Here is a 17,777-nt window from a genome sequence, read left to right as displayed (position 1 = left end):
GGCCCAAAGGCTACTCCGCCTGGAGAACGGGCAGCCAAGAGAGTCCAAGAGCCGCTATCACCGCTCTGCCCGGGGGGCCAAAGAGGCCCAAAGCTGCAATCAGCCCTGACTGTCTGGAGAATTAAGAGATCCACCCTACCATCGACTCTTACCTAGCGAGCCCAACCCCAAGAATCAAATAAAACCGCAAGGCAGAAGAATACGCATGCTCTAAAAAGGCGGAACCAAGGAGTGGCCATGCAGAACAGCTCCTGGAAAAGTTTGAATATGCATAGAGAACAGACAGTAAAAATGGTATAAAAAGGACTGTCCCGGAGCATCAGGTGTGCTCTTGGCAGAGCGCCAAGGCACCCGGCCATTGCCTCTTTGCTTTATTTTATGTGTCTCTTATTGCCTTTATATTAAACCCTTTAAATTCTCACAGGAGAGTGAACCTCGTTTTTCACAGAGAGGTTCACGGAGAACTGTCTCCCGTGGGAGGGACCCCAGGGCCTCACAGGGGAAGACTCCTCTCCCGAAGCAGTGGAAGGAAATCTCGGTGATGGACTGACCAAACCCCCATGCCCTGTCTCCCTGTGCTGTCGGTGGGAAGGAGGGAAGGGCTGGGGGAAAAAAGGTGTTTTTAAGGGCTTATTTTACTTCTCATTATCCTCCTCTGACTCTGTTAGTAATAAATTCACTTTGCACCTCTAAGCTAAGCCTGTTTTGCCCTTGGAGTGTTTTCTCCTGGTCCTTATCTCAACTCATCCTTGTCTTAACCCTTTGTTAATTTTTTTCTCTCCTCTGCCCAGCACTGGCAGGGAAGGGTGAGCAAGCGGCTTTCGTGGGTGTCTGACATTACTTGTCAAACCAAGACATATCCCCTACACCCGTTCCAATCATGTGTGCTCTTATCTTAAGACACCTAGAGGTAAAACTTAGTTAAATAAATCCAGATTATAAAAGTTCATGTTCAATTAGTAAAGAGCAGATGAGTATTTGATAAACAAAACTACAAAACATAGATTCCCTATTTCACCTGTGATATATCTGTCATTATTCAGATATTTTTCTACTTATGTCTTTCTTGCTAAACACTTATATGTGACAGAATTCAAGAATGCTATGGAAGATATCATAAAAAGTCACACAGTGAGGAATGAAGATTTTGTCTAATTTAAGTTTTTATGATCTTAGAAGTTATAGCATTTTAAGACTCCTTTTTAAGAAGAGGACAGTCTGCTACAGGAATGATGCCATGTTTTGGCTACCAGTCCATAGTTAAAGCACACTTTTATGCCATTGGGTTAATGGACACCATTTCTGGTCAAGGAATAAAACCCCACATCTTACTTGAAGTGAGCTTAAGCAAGCTCATTTTTTTCTGGTTTTGATTGAGACTTTTTGGTTTGGTTGTTTTTGTTTCTGAAGACAATCGGTAGCTAAAAATTAATTATAAATAACATTTGATATTGAATCCTTTCCTGTGTATTAAATATAGTGATGGTTTTTATTCCGTATGGAATTGGCATGATAATTACCTGTAATGTATAAATGACTTTATAGTCCTAACTCAGGCTCCTGCTTCAAGTGCCAGCCATCACCCCCTCTACTGAATGTTGTGAAAATAATTGTTTACCTCAGGTCCTTAGATCAGATCAAGGCACTGATACCTTTTCTATAATTTTTTCTAATTCAAAAGTGCAATTAGAGAATATTGTATGAAACAAATCTCAGAGCAGAATATGTACAGGACAGGGGCTAAGTTTATCCACAGTGTACCCATTTCCTGCCCAATGACACTGTTAGAATGAGATGCAGAATGTGATTTCACCCCTCTTTCCTGTAAGTGAAACCATTTCTAATGATTAAAAAATTTCCTCATGTCCTTTTGTGTGGGAAAGTCAAGACCATCACCCAGTCTTCCATGGTCCCAGAATTCAGCTCTCAAAGATGGAAAATAAATTTTACCTGTTAGCTTGCACCTTTTGTAGTGGTTTTCATGGGTGCAAAGAAAGTCTTGCTTGTTACCCTGTAATATATCATTTCAGGTGTGTTGCCTTGTGACATCGCAATAACCAGCACAGCAGAGAATCAAACACAAACTGTTACTTTAGCTCACCCACAAAATTTAGGTACACATCTACCAAAATCCTATTTAAGTATTTGCATAATGCATCAACATATCCTTCTTTTGAGGGCCTTTTTTTTCCTATAGATCTCCAGAAATGTTAATCACCAGTTTTAAGCTGCAGGAGGTGAAAATAACTTGAGAGTTATTTTTGCTAAGGTAGCAGAAAATAAAGACTATCAAAAGATATCTGCTAATGGACTTTTGTAAATGGTGTGATTCAGGTAAAAAAAAAAAAAAAGAAACAGAAATAGAAAATAGCGGGGATTGAAATAAAAGAAATGGAATGGAGTGTCAGCAATTTAATGTGCATATGAGTTCCAAACACAACAAAAAACGCTTTGCTTCAGGCAATTTCTTCAAATACAAAAACACAACCTTCCATCATTTTTATTTGTAGATGTTCTTTGAGTTACTAAGTAACCTCTACACTAAAACATCTCTCCTTGAAAAGGAAACTAGGGGGGGGAAGTGGGAGCCGTGTCTTGTAGCTCCTGAAACAGATGCTAATCTATGATGTCAGGTTTGAAAGCAGGAAAGATCATTCTTTAAATAACCTGCTTGTGCAGATTCCCCTCTGTCTTTTCTTCCATCATGGGTTTCAGATGCTGAAGAGCTCTCTAAGAAAGTCTAATGCAATGGCTCCCAGCAGGTAGCTTCTTAAAAGCATCTTATCCACACAATTTTTTCCTCTACATCCATGAATAGTAGTCAACTCACACAGTTCTGACTGTGACAGTCAGTCCAGCTGGAGAGCAGGACACAGTGTCAAACAATTCTTGGCTGCTGAGTGGGAGGTGACTGCAGCCAATAATGGGTAAAATTTTGATTTATATTACTCTGCTTTTACCAATATTCTGATCATTTCAGGAGCCCCATTATTTGTCTTTTTCATATGGAACATATACCTTCTTAAGCCAAGTTGATAAGCTGTAAATGAAAAAAATCTAGGGTGAGAGAGGAAATTATTCTTTTATTTTGGATTGTTTATATTTAATTCATTTCAAGTTTCATATTTTGCTATTTTTATTTTTCATTTTTATTGCATTTCAGTCATGGACACCAATTAAAATGTTGAAGTCCCATCCCACTGCTGAGCGTTAGTGTCTTTGCTACCATTTTGATTAAAAGCAGCCAAAGAGAAATAGTAGTTATCAGCACCACTCCCAGCCTGCTGCCCATGTGATAAACAAAATATTCTTTTTGGGGAATAAGGCTAAATAATCATTAAAATAATAACACTAACTCTGATGCAAAAATAAATATTATACTTTGACCAGGAATAAAGAAAAAAATCCCAATATAATGTGAGTGACTCTTAAAGGACAGTTGTAATTTACTATTGATGATGGTAATTTCAATTCCTTAAAGACTGTCTTGTAAATTTGAGAGCTGTAAGAGCTGAATCTTTCCCTCCCACTTCATTCATCTATCCTTTCACATCATCAGCCTGAGCAAAACACTTCCTTGCTTGCCTGCTCTAATCAATCCTGAGAGCCTGTGAACTCCCATTAACTTACTTAACTACTTCATAGGGGGTACTGTAAGGATTAATTAAACAGTTCCTGTTTGGACACTGCTTTGAATATGTATGGTGCTGTGGAAATGCTAGGCTATCATTTAAGCAAATTCATTATTTAAGCAACAAATATTGAATAAATAATTTCAATTTTTGGCAACCTCCAGCTCAGCTGCAGATCAGCTCTTTCCAGGCTTCAGAAGTCAGCTACTAGGTCTATGGATGTAAATCCATGGATTGGGCATGTGGTTGATTTCAGTATAATTAGGTCAGAATCCATCAATTGAGTATCTGAACCTGAAGAAGAATGTCAGATTTAGATTCTCTTTTACTCCTGCTGCAGGTAGCAAGTATCAAAGGAAATAACTATCTTTTTTCTTGATCCCCATTTTTTTTTCCAGAAGGCCTAAAGGATGGGAAAACTCTCCTTGTGGAAGCAGAAATGCAGAAAACTATGCAGAGAGAATAAGCACTCCACATTCTGAAGAAGAGAAGATGGGGTCCCAGAAATATGTACAAGTTGCAGTACAGAAAGCAGCTGACAAATTTGTTGTTTCTCCTGAAAGTTGTACCTTACCCTCAGCCCACTAACGAGGATGCCAGAGTGCCCTGTGTTCTCTGCCCAATCTGCACCAGAATGCCTGCCAACACCACTACAAAATTTGCAGTAAAATAAACTTAAAATTGATTAACTGAGGCACTATATGTGTTCACACAGTCCTTTCTGAAGGTCTATAAGGTGTTAGAGGAAAGGTACACTATCTCTACTTGGTTTGGGACTTTTTCTTTACTTCAAGATGAGCAACTGCAATGCTCTGTGGTGAAAAAAAAATATTTTCAAGGTTTCTGTTCCATATGCTGATTTCAAAAACATTTTTGAGAAGCATCTTATCCCAGTCTCATTTCTTTCTCCTTTTAGTATAGGATAGACTGGAAAATGAAGATTTAAGTACAGTTAAAGTAAAAACAGAGAATCAGTTTCTCCAAAATGCTGCCAAACATAATTGGGCCTGGTTGAGTAACCTGCTAACAGTAAACAATTTGATCTGCAGATCTTATTTCCCCCATTCTTGGGAACAGTGCAGTGGGAAAGTGATGTATTCATTCTCTGAAACTATCCAAAGTAAAAGTTACAGAAACACTTCAGTGTCCAGGTTACTCATGACTGTCAGCTTTCACTGTTCATTTCACTGTTCTCCAGGGGATTCAGCAATCACGCTATTGAAATGAAGCTACTGCCAGAATAGCCCAGATAAACCACGGAGAAAGATGTTGAGTGTCATATGCCAAGCTCCTGCTTCCTAAGGCCATTATTTGCAGCTGGAGGGCAGGTCTGAGGCCCACTATTACCAAAAGATTGAAGAATTACTGAAGAGAAGGAAGTGTGAACGTGCAAAATTATAGTAAAATGGTCAAGGCACTCAAATGAAAGAAAAAAAGAAAAATTGGAGACATGGGAACATTAGGGAATATTATAGAGCAGTATGGCAGTGTTAAATTAATTCCAGCACATAAAGGAATGGGTGGCAGAACAAGGTAAGCTGAGCTGCTTTCCTTTCTCTCCGAACGAGCAGCAGAGAAGCAATACAGACGGTGCCAGGTAGTCGTGGTGCTTCCACTGTTTCACTAAGGACCTGTAGGATCACAGTACTGTTTCTCACCAGCTCCCATGGTCCTTTTTTTCCATGCAAAACTCACCACTGGGGAATGAAGAGAAAGGTGAACACCTCATTCATGTCTTGGGTCAGGGCCAAGTCATGATCTTGGACATGAAAAGGGAAGAATGCAGTACAAGCATACCTCAGACACCAAGGAGGACATCTGAGAACAGTGTTTACAAGAAAACCACATATAAAATAATAATTTTTAACCTTTTTTTTTTAATAGTCTTCAGACTTCAGAGGTTTTTTAAAAGGACATATTTTTATTTTGACAGACTTCAACAAAAATTTAGATATTTCTTCCCTTATCTGTTTCCAAGACTGAGAAAAATCATGGAGAAATTAGCTTTAAAAACTTCAGCTGTGAAAGCATGAGGTCCAGTCCCACTAGACCCAATCACAAATACACTTGGGGAAAGTCCTCAGAGGACAGTGCTGCCTATCTGAGGCATGGAGCTCTGAGCTGGCTAAGGGCAACTGCAGCATCTCTACCTACCCCACCTCAGCTGAGGCAGCAATGGGTGGTTCCCAGTGATTCCAGATTTCCTACCTTTTTTTCCTTTTCTATTTTTTCTTTTCCTTTTTTTTTTTTTTTTAAGGTCAAAGAACAAAATGAAGAACACAAAAAATCAGAAGACACAGAACAGGATTCCTACAGATCTTGTCAAACTGTATTTCATGTAAAATTTTCATGGCAAACAACTTCATCTGGTTAATATTTGTCCTTTTTCATCCCTTCAAAAGAAAGTTTGTCCAAAACAATTTGTAAACTCTATGAAGCAAGCTGTATGGGAACATGGCAGACAATCAGTTATTCATGGACAACCAAATGCAACACTCCATAATCTTGGTTTATTATTTCTATTGAACAAAATATTGTGTAAAACATTTTCTTGATAACAGAATGATTTACTGAAGGTTCAACTAGAGAGCTACTGCTCTTAATTGTTATGTACAAGGAATTGACACTACCTTGTTCAGATGCTTACAGAGGATGACCTGAAAGGCTTATGTCCTATCTAGCCAAAAGGAGAGAAATAGGTTCTATGTTGAAGCTGATACAGAGCAGCCTGTTTAAAGGGGTACTCTGGATTTCTCTTGAGAAAAACTTCATTTTCTCTGCTGACTGTATAGAGAGACTACAGAAACTGATCTCCCAGCTCAGTATATAAAAGAGGCACTTAAAGTTAAGATGAGCACACACCTTATTGTATTCCTCTTCATAAAAGTACTAAAAGGACACTTCCAATCTTGTTTATATATGTATGAAAACAGAGAAAAATACATGTTTTGTATACATATACAGGTTCCGAGATGAACATGTGTTTTGCAACAGCTACAAAAAATACTGTTATCATTCATTTCAGCTTTTTTGATCACCACTTCTTTATTTTTTACATAGCAGGCTCATAATTTCACAGTAGAATTTTAAATTTGCCTGTCAATAATCAAGTAGCATTATAGGGACTCTAAATGTATAAAAAGCTTACATAAATGATGTAAATCTGAACAGGCATTTCATATGTGAGGTCTCTTTTATTGAATAGCTGTTTGCAATTGTTAGAAAAGTGTAAGTTTCCAGGTCAGTAAAATCACGTGTTTTATCAAACAGGGAGGGGAGCCCTCTGGGTATGCTGAGTAAGAACTCAATAGAATCTAGTCTTAAAACTTTATGCTTTAATTAAAATGTATACTGATGTGTAGTCATTTCCCTGAGCACAGCAATATGGTAATAAGCCTTTAAAAAATTCAGATCTCTGCAGTTTCATAGAACATTCTTCAATCTGATCAAACATTTTTTTTCTCTCACTAATCAGTACTTTTTGTGGTTTATGCATACAGTATTATATTTGATTCCATTCCCCTGTGGGTTGTTACATATCTTAAATATGTTGAGTAAAGGTTCCTTAGAAAAACCAAAAAAAGGATATGAAGTAAAACTTCTCTGCAAAGACTTGGATATCTAAAAAGACACTCCTTCCATAAGAAAATTTTGTTGTTCTTGCTGTCTTGATCAGTGTGCTGGTTTTGACTGAGAGAGAGTTAATTTTCTTCACAGTAGCTGATATGGGGCCATGGTTTGGATTTGTGCTGAACAGTTTTGATAATTCAGAGATTATTTCATTACTGCTGAGCAGGGCTCACAGAGTCAAAGCCTTCTTCTCACTCCACCCTACCACTAAGTGAACTGGGCATGCACAAGGAGCTGGGAGGGGACACAGCTGTGACATCTGACCCTGCCTGACCCAATATCTGTAACTTATTGCGTTGTTTTCAGCATATAAACCTGGGCGGAGAAGGATGAAGGGAACATGTTTGGAACATGATGGCATTTGTCTTCCCGAGTCACCATTCTGTCTGATGCAGCCCCGCTTTCCTGGGGATGGCTGAACACAGAATCACAGAATCATTTAGGTTGGAAAAGACCTCTAAGGTCATCGAGTGCAACCTTTGACCAAACACTGCCTCGTCAACTGGACTGTAGCAGTTAGTGCCACAGGCAATCATTTCTTGAACACCTCCAGGGACAGTGACTCCTCCACCTGCCTGGACAGTCCATTCCAATGCCTAACAACCCTTTCCATGAAGAAATTCCTGCTAATGTCTGACCTGAACCTCCCCTGGTGCAGCTTGAGGCTATGTGCTTTTGTCTTGTCAACACCTGCCTGCCTATAGAACATAGTGAATTAATTCCTTGTTTTGCTTTGCTTTTGCTTTGCCCATTAAAATGTTTTTATTTCAGCCCATGAGTTTTCTCACTTCTGCCATCGGATTCTCTTCCCCATCCCAGCAAGGGGGAGGTGAGCAAGCGGGTATGTGGAATTGATCTGCCAGCTGGAGTTAGACCACAACACTTGGTAAGCTGGTGTACTCACAGCAAAACATAAGCTGATAGATTGTCCCCAGTTCCAGGTGATGCTGTTCTTCTGCAAAAGAAGCAATTAATCTCTGGATGAAACAAAAGAAACCAGAGGCAGCTGTGCTAGGAAGTCAAGTGGGCAGACATAGGTCTGCCTGAGAGGCACCCACAAAGAAACTGAATTTATCCACTTCTAATATCAGTAAAACAACCTTTTCACATTTCTTATAACCTGTAGGTGAATTTTTCCCTTTTTAAGTTTCCAGCTGCACTACTGTAATGAAGTGGTGTGGAATTAATATCTGTTGGGGAGAAAAGGAAACATGTAGGGTTCATCAAGTTAAACAAGCAGTTTGTAAATGAAGATTAACATAATGGTTCAACAAGATGTGTAAATCACATTAGGCAGGGAACTTGCATTTTAATATCTTTTTTTTTTTTTAATATGAACTTAAACCTTCTGTCTTGGGGTGACTTTATGATGTGTATCCCCTATCACTGCTCTATGCCCAGAAATCAGTCCTGTGCCTTTCTGTGCCTTTAAACTGGCACACCTTCTTATTTCACACAGAATTTTATGTGTGTGTGTTGCATGTGGAGTTACAGTGTGGAACTCCAGTACACATGTGCTTATCCACCTTGCTTTCCCACTAGCTGATATGCTAGAAAGAGAAAGAAATTTCTTGCAGCAGCCTTAAATGACGAGGGTTTTTGTCCCAGAACCACCTAATAATCGTGTTCATTGTCTTTGCCACATGGAATTACTATAATAGAATAGATTAACTTCATATTAAGGTGAAACTGTAGATACAGTGTGTCTGATTAGCAATAAAATGACATCTGATCTTGAAACCCCTTAACCCCTTGAAGTTAATTTCAGTTACTTTTAATTTAATTTCTAGTTTGTTAACTGAAGCTGTACTTGTACTTTCCCTGTTTTTAAGTTGTTTAAAGAAGCCTACTCAATTTACTCTGTATAGAATAGCAGTTTTAAGAGACTGCCTGGTGAAGGGCAGAAGAGGGTGGCCTGGGCTGTCAGGGTCCTAGGACACTATTACTTGCATCAAAGTTAAGAAACTGCATGTGTCTTTGTGAAGAACCTTACTAGGTTTCCTTACTAAGAGACTTTTCCTTTTAGAAGAGAGACTGTACAATGTCATGATGTGCTACTTGGCTGCAGCTGAATGGGGAATGGACTATGGGTTTACACAGTGAATTCACAAGAAGCAACTGCAGGACTGTGAAAAAAGAAAATTACAATTACACATGAGCATTTAGACTAATATGTTCTGGGAATTTGTATAAATAATACTTCTTTTATTTTTGTTACTTCAGAGCAGCTTAAAACCAGATTTCAGATGGAATAGAGGTAGTCTGGCATAAAACATTAGTTTATCCCTTTCATCTTGCCTGCAGTGTATATGAAGGGTTTGAACCTTTTATCCCTTCCTGGCTCAAGGAGGAGAACTTCACTGTACCCATTTTGTTCTATGTCCTTTGCTAGAACATGTAACAGTATTTGAAACAAATTCCACTAATCACTCATGTCTCATTTCTGTGTCATTTGTGTTTCACATCATACAAGTCTTTGGCTTAAACAGTGACTCCACAAACCATGCCTTTACATTTGTGATACCAAAATCAAATTTGTTTTATTTTACTTACATATTTAACTTTTTTTTAATCTATTTACTAACTCTTCTATGTAGTAGAGCCTCAAACAAATTGCAGACTATGCCCGAGAAGTTCATAATTGAACTGAAGAGAGGTCAGTGGCTTTGCAGACCAACTCTACAACAACAACTGTTATAGAGAGACTGGTACAGAGAAAAACACTGATGCAGTTGTAGTAGAAGCAGCTTCAAGGTTCATCAGAGCAGGTCATAACACTGGAAAAGACCAGACAAACATAGGAAAGTGGGGAAAAGAATGAAACTGGTGGCTATATCAAAAGGGCTCTCAGCTCCTTCAGGCAAGCACAGCACAACCAGAGACAGGATTCAGCAAACATAATTGGTGGATGATTCTGTGTGGCAGGGACTATCTTTATTTATGTCCATTTTATGATATCAAGTACATTTTGAACCCAAGAAAAAATAAGAATTATTATGTATTTATTTATGGGACCAGTGGGGATAATAATCTGCTAGAAACTTGCACTGCTGGAGAGAGCATTTAACTTTTCTAGACATGCCCCATGATTCTTGTGTTTTAACCTATCAAATTAATTAAAATATTGCAAATGTTTCTCCTCAAGTGGTCTCTAATTTGCACAGGTATGAAATCCTAGAAGTTAGAACAGGCACATTATTCAGTTTCATTATCTGCCTTTACCATATTTTCTTTTGAAAGAAATTATCATTAAACTCAAATATGCCCATTTGCAAGGGCAAATGTAAAAAATAGGCAAGATACACATCCATTTTCATAAAAGACCAGATATATTCAACTGTGAGAAAATTTAAGAGATTGAACTGAGGAAGACTGAAAACTTTGTTTTACATCTGGGATAGGCAGCTTGTAAACCATTGTGAAAACTCTCAGTGTGAGGTAGATCTTAATATAATATTAAAATAACTTTGTCTTGTCATTTTCATACACATCTTTCCAGTCAGACCTATGCAGAGATGTTTCAAATTGCTAACCTAGTTGAAGTTATAACATCCTGTACACTACATAAAATCCTCATTTTCCACCACAGTTTCGAATGTATTCAGGGGCTTTGACAGACAGAAGGAACTGCAACTGGGTTTAGAAGTTCTTCTACTGGAAGATAAAGCACAAGTTGGTTTTATTTAATTAATAAAAGCCAAAAACATGGTAGTTTGAAACTCAAAGTCCATTAAACTTTAAGAGCAAATAAACTATATTTATTAGGTAATTTGGTGTGTGTAAGTAAGAGTGGGGGGGATTCAGACCTGATGTCTCAGGTTTCTTCCGGGCTTTGTTACCTTTTTCACAAATTAACATGCATGTGTGATGCTGGAAATAACTGGTTAGGCAACCTCAATCAATTAACTTTCCTATGTAGAGAGTTTGGGGTGGGGGCTGGGGGGCTACATGTATTGATGCTTGTAGAAAAGCACCCTTTCTCTTACTATCAAGGTGACTAAAGATGAGCTTTTGATGTTCCTCTTACTGTTACCTTGACCCTTCAGTGATGTTCGTATCTAGACTGATACCTCATGAGTTTTTCTGGCCTCATTTCAGCTCCCATGAGTGCATGTCAGAGGGCATTCTTTTTTCACCTCTTGATGACTTCTACCTCAAGAAACTTCAATTACCATTGCCTTGCACATGTGGCTCCACCATTTTTCAACACTGAATAAATAAGAAAAAGTTTCAGCAGGGGTGACCAACTGTACTCTAACTTGCTGTTTTTAAATGGAAAGAACCCTAAAAGCTGTTGGAATAGTTGCATGTTTGCAATTTGCACCCTCACTCTACATACATGGCTGACAAAAATTGGGGTTCCAGCCTATACAGACACATTCCACCCTGACCAATACTGTTCCCTTGCACCTAAAAACTCAGTGAAAAATAAGGATCCCCCTGACATTAGTGAGGCACCACAAAGCTGACCAGAGCCCAACAAAGCACATGAAAGTGGGTTACTTTTCAAAAACAAAGCTGTTGTCAGAAAATAAATGAGACTGTTTTTTAAAATGCTGCCAGAATGGAATCTGCAGAGAACTCTGTGCCTTGCTGAGCCCTCTCAGGCACTTAGTCCAGCAGCTCCCTTCAATGATCACTTTGGACAAAACTGGCTGCGATTCAGCTCTGACTCTGCTCCCTGCTCTTGTTTCAGCCTCTCTCCTGGATGTGTTTGACTGTTCTACCTCCTTACCAGGAAGCCTGTCCTCTCTCACGCTCTGAGCCACACTTGAGACAGGGGTAATCATTGCTGCAAGGGTGAATTTGACCCTGTGTGCAGTGGTCAGGACAAAGTCACCATCAACAGTGGCCTCAGCTGTCCACCTGCAGGCTTTTAACCCAAAGTACTTTGAGGAAGCAGTGTGGATATCCCTTTTCTGCCCCTGCCCTGTCACGCTGTGGTTGCTGGCGCTGATTGCGGCTCACTCCGGTCACGGTCACGGTGATTTCCATGACTGATAGATGAGGAGATTGCAGGTCAGCTATTCAGATGCTGCTGGTTTTAATGAGAAGACAATGTGGGTAATCAAACTAAAACACAATGCAAATGTGTTGGTCCAGGTTATAGCATTAATATTTGTTCTCCCTGCTAATACAAGCCTCTTCCTTCCAATGTTCTTTTCCTTCAAATGAAACAGCTTGTTTTATCTGAAATGAAGTGTTTTGCATATTTCAGCAGGACAAAAGGAAGCATTTGTAAGGAACAGCCACCATTTTTTAAAATTCCATGTAAGTACCTATGAAAAATCAGCCAGTTGTTTAAAGCATGGGGACAAAAGTTCTAACGTTTTTGATTTTTTGTTTGTTTTTCCCTAGAACAATGTGACAAATTCAACACATATTCACCATTCAGTACAGCCCACAAATGAACTGTAGTGCTTTCTTTACAAGACATTGTTGCTATATTTTTGCAATTAAAATTTGTCTTCTATGTCAATCCTGTTGCTGATGTTTTCTGCATAATAAATCTTATCTGTGCTCCTGTCACTCAGTTTAAATTCTAATATGTGCAATGTCCTCCCTACTGATGCAGAGCTGGAAAAATACTTGACTCAATTTACTGGACTTTTACATCTGTGGAGCTGCAGAGATAAGACCTTTAATTACACAGTGAACATAGACACTAGCAGTCAAAACACTGATAATGTACAAGAGCCCAAATGAAATCAGCTCTTGGGAAAAATATTAAAAAATTCTTTTTTTCTGACTCTGTCATTTATAGATTTGCATATCATGCACAAAAGAAAAAAATGCCAAAAGACCCATATACTGTTTCTGCTTCTAAGTTTCTTTATTTCTAATTTTTTATTCTTTGCCTAGAATATAACCTATCATACTCATTTTTAGAAGATGACCAATTACAACTGTCAGAAATCACCTGGAATAAAATTTAAAACTTGTTAAAATTCAAATTCATAAAATTACTTCCATGACTAATAATGGTCAAACTGGAGGCTTGTCAAGAAACACTACAATACAGAGCTGTGTAGTGACTTGAACACAGGCAAGAAATCTCAGCTCTAAAGCCACGTTTCCTCCCTGGTGCAAGTGTAGCAAAGAGCTTGTGACTTCTCTTACCAGAATCTCATGACAGAAAATTTCCAGTCTTTCTTCTCTTTGGTAGTAACCAAACAAATTGGTCACAATTTCCTGTTCTAGTACCATGGGGCAGAAGGATTCTTTTCTGCGTGATTAAATCCAATCCTCTTCATTTGCAGGAATCATTAGCCTTGGGTTTTGTGCTTTCTGGACAGGACCATGTACCTATCAGTAGCAGGGCTTCAGTCACAACTGCTTTCTCTTTGTCCATGCTATGTCTGATCTTGCATCGTGTTCCAAAAGCTTGATTTCTTCCCCGTGTGTTTCTTGGGTTGCTCAAAAACACATGCACATATTTGTGTGAGGCTGAGCTACACGGGCACAAAATTAAAGTGCCATTCATGTGCCCTGAGACCTGGCAGTATGGCACTGCACCAGAAGGACATCACTGTCCTCCAGAGCAGCTGGAGGTCGAGACCTGCTGGGGCATCTCAGATTACACTATATTCTATCTTTAGGCAAATGGAGCCCATCCATTTCACTAGGTTCTTACCTTGAGATTAAGTTAAAGACTAAAATACCCAAATGTAATATCAACATATCGATACCTCCCATTATTTTCTGTGGATGTTCAGGACTCGGTCTGGGTTCATACAAGCTGGTAACTCATATTTCACCTAAGGTGTGCTGGAGTATCCTTCCTATCCTCTATCTGCTACTCCAGAAGAAAACAGGTCTCCAGAAGGCTATGGATCCCCAAACCCCACAGATACTCTCGTCTGGACCAGATCTTCCCCAAGTTGCTTTTATTATCCTGCTTTCTGATTCTAAAATGTAACTTTTTCTCTTATGTATCAATTAGTTATTTAACATCTGTATCAATATTATTATTTATTATGTGTTTTTGGATCTATAGTTTCTTACTTATTGTATATTCATACTGGAAGAGGCTGTTACATCTTCATACCTTATTCTTTATTTGCTTCTAAAATATTAGACAATATATAATGATTAAATATTGAATGCTGTTAATGCTGTAGTGGAGAGAAAATGAATTAGATTGGGACCCTGAAGGTTTATTAGTTTGATGGTCTGCATTTTTTTAGCACTATGCAAATGCTAAGTGTAACTGCCTTTTACCATTGATTTGCTTGATTTATAGAGTTTAGGGCCAAAAGTTTGACACTGATTATCAAGAATGACCTTTTTCATTATACAGGCTACTAAATATAATCCAGTAATTCTTTATGGAGCCCAGTATGTTCTTAGTGAGGTAATTATTATTGAAAAAATCAGATTCAATTTGGTGACCACATTTAATTTCTCAAAGCCATAAAAACCCTTATAAGTCTTTGTTTTCCTGAGGATACCCTTCAGCAAGAACTTACTTTTGTGCTTTAGCATTTTAATATCTAATTATAATTTTAATTAAACAATGAAGATACTACAATAATACTTTGCTCATTAAAATATGAATCAACAGGAAAGGTATTACGGCAATCTAAAGTGGACTGTGTTGAAACTGGGTTGTATTTTATTTAAAAGTTAAGTCTTAATTACTGTGTCTTGTCTAAAATGTATATTATAAAATGTCCAAGGTGGGCAAAGGATCATTGCATATAACCATTTACATGGTGAGAAAATGCCAGGCAAAATCGTGCTGTCAGCTCCCACTAGGTCTTTTAGTTGTGTCCAAACTTGCCAAAATATGAGTCAAATGTGGTCTCTCAGTTTCTGGTTTGGGGTTGGTTGTTCGTTTTTTCTTGCACTTTTGGGGTTATTTGAAAAGTTTGACTTGCTGAGGCCTTGAACCTTTTGTTGAATTTGTGGCAGCTCCCCCTGAAGTGGCAGCCACACATGAAGTGGCTCTCTTCCTACAAAGAACAGCTTCCACAGCCACAGAGATACTCTCAGGGGGAAAAGAGAAGTTAAGGAGTGGAAAGCTGTGCTGGAAATACACCCCCAATGTCCTGGAAATATTGGTGACATTTGATCTGATTAACTTCTCTAAAGGATCTAAAAAGCAGTGATGTAGAATCCATGGAGGCTAAGGAAAACGGTGTCAAGTAACTTCAGAAATGGTATATATGCCATAATCCAGGAAGAAAATTATACAGGAGCCAGGGCTGATGTAAAAGCATGAGACATTCCTAATAAATACAGGACTGAGGGTTGAGAGAGTAGTCTCCTAAGAATAAGTCCTTCTGAGGGAGCGCCCAGAAGCATCACAGCCACATCCACCACCAAGCTGCATTTCCTTATGGCCCCACACTGGCAAGCGTCAGGCACAGCAGCAGCTCCGTGACCAACTTGGATCACCGGGATTGCTCCTGACAGCTCTGGGACTGGCTGCTGTCACTCACAGAGGGGCACAGCAGTTACAGCAAGCTAGTCTGCAGGAAGCAGTTCAGGAATTTGGGCTGATTTGCTCCATATTATAACTGTGACAGGAGGCTTTGAGATAGACACGGTCTTAAGAAATATTTTCATTGGTTTGTTTTCCTCTTAGTATGGTAAATCTTGGCTTCTGCAACATCAGAAAACACTGCTAATCTCAGTTATTTGCACCATGTAGTCAGGGGAAAAAAAAAAAATGGGGTGTGGTGGGGGAAGCACTTTTAATTTATTTGTATGGACTAGTTCTAACTTCTCTAGCAAATATAGTTGTCATTGAGTGAACGTGTGCTGCCACCCATAGGCAGCCCCAAAAATATCTCCTTGCCCTTGCAGTTTGTAACAGCGCGACTTGACTCAACACAAGCATGGTCCCCTGTCCTCTCTCATCTGTCCTCAGAGCTACCTACAGAATGTGTCATCAAATTAAGTATAAGCAGGGTGAGAACGAGCTAATTTTCAGTAGTTTAGTTAAAGGTAGCTCACAGAAAAAGTCTCACTGCTTGTGAATATGGTATTATAATTACTGCTGCTTTTCCTAGTTCTGTCTATGAAAGGAAGTGAGCAAAGGGTGATTTCCGCCCCTGTATTCTGGTGTGTTGCTAGCAATAGTTCTCAGTTAAAGATAATGTTAATAATTTTTAATAATTAAACTCAAGTATGCTTGCTTAGCAAGAGGAAGTAAAGGCTCTGGGGAGACTACAGCCTTCCAATACTTAAAGGGGGCTTATAAGACCTGTAGTGACAGGACAAGGGACAAGCGTTTTAAAATAAAAGAGGGTAGATTTAGAATGGATATAAAGAAGAACTTCTTTACTCTGAGAGTGTTGAGGGACTTGATGCCCAGAGAAGCTGTGACTGCTCCATTTCTGGAAGTGTTCCAGGCCAGGTTGAGTGGGGCTTTGAGCAACCTGGTCTAGTGGAAGGTGTCCCTGACATGGCAGGGAGGTTGGAACTAGATGATCTTTACAGATCCCTTCCAACCCAAACCACTCTATGCTTCCATGATTATATGTGAAATAAAGATTAATTAGTGCATTTTGGTAATTTAAAATTTTTGCTCTCCATGCGTCTAAGTAATATGACTAATAATACTTTGGCATTAATGAAGTTAGTTATAGGAGAGCACCAGCTGATGAGTTGGTCTAAAAGAGGGAGAACAATTTCATAGTACTGAGCATTCTGACTTACTGACTTATTGCAGCCTTATTGGCTGCACTCTGGAAGTAGTAAAAAGTAACAGGTTTTGTTTTTTGGGGAAAAAATCAAATTAAGATCAGCAAAATCATTTCCGAGCAAGACGTGAATTCAATAGCATAAATACTGAAAACTTTGCATGATCATCCAGGAAAAGAGACAGCTTTGTTAATATCATTGCTAGTAGCACAAGTACATTGCTACATTTCAACATATGGCTTCAGCAAAACAGAAAAAACTATTGATAACTTGACAAAAGTGTTGTGTCTCGGCCTCTTCACAGCACGGGGAATGAAAAAATCAAGACTGTTATAATCAGTATCAAGTGTTCCTACTGTAGTTTTCCTTTTGCCTGATTTTTTAAAAAGGTGAAGAGGGAAATCACATTTAATATTTCTTTTAATTCATAGACTCAAGTGGTGGCCAGTTTTCAGTTTTTAATCTTCACTTTAACAAAGAGCAGTTGGGCAGCTATTGACAGTGAAACACAGCAGTCGACTACCTTGTAAATTAGAAGCTGCGGTAGTAAAAATGGATTTGTATATCACCGGGAGTAGAGAGAGTGTCTGCCTTGTAAATTTAATTAAACAGCAGGTGCAAAATCAGGTCATATGGCTTTGATGTGCCCCATGTGAGGATGACAACTAGACAATGATTCTAATATGAAGAAATTTGCATACATTTGCATTGGATTGCATAGAACATTGTAGCTCACACCTACTTTCTGTGTTTCATTTTGGGGAAGTTGGAGATTTGAATGAACAGTTCCTATTTAGTTCCTACAACTAAACACAAGAAATGCTTTTGTTCTGTCATGGTAGGGAACATATGGGTTATGATGCT

This window comes from Aphelocoma coerulescens, chromosome 3 (genome assembly GCF_041296385.1).
Source record: "Aphelocoma coerulescens isolate FSJ_1873_10779 chromosome 3, UR_Acoe_1.0, whole genome shotgun sequence".
Lineage (NCBI taxonomy): Eukaryota > Metazoa > Chordata > Aves > Passeriformes > Corvidae > Aphelocoma > Aphelocoma coerulescens.
This window is presented reverse-complemented; position numbering follows the sequence as displayed.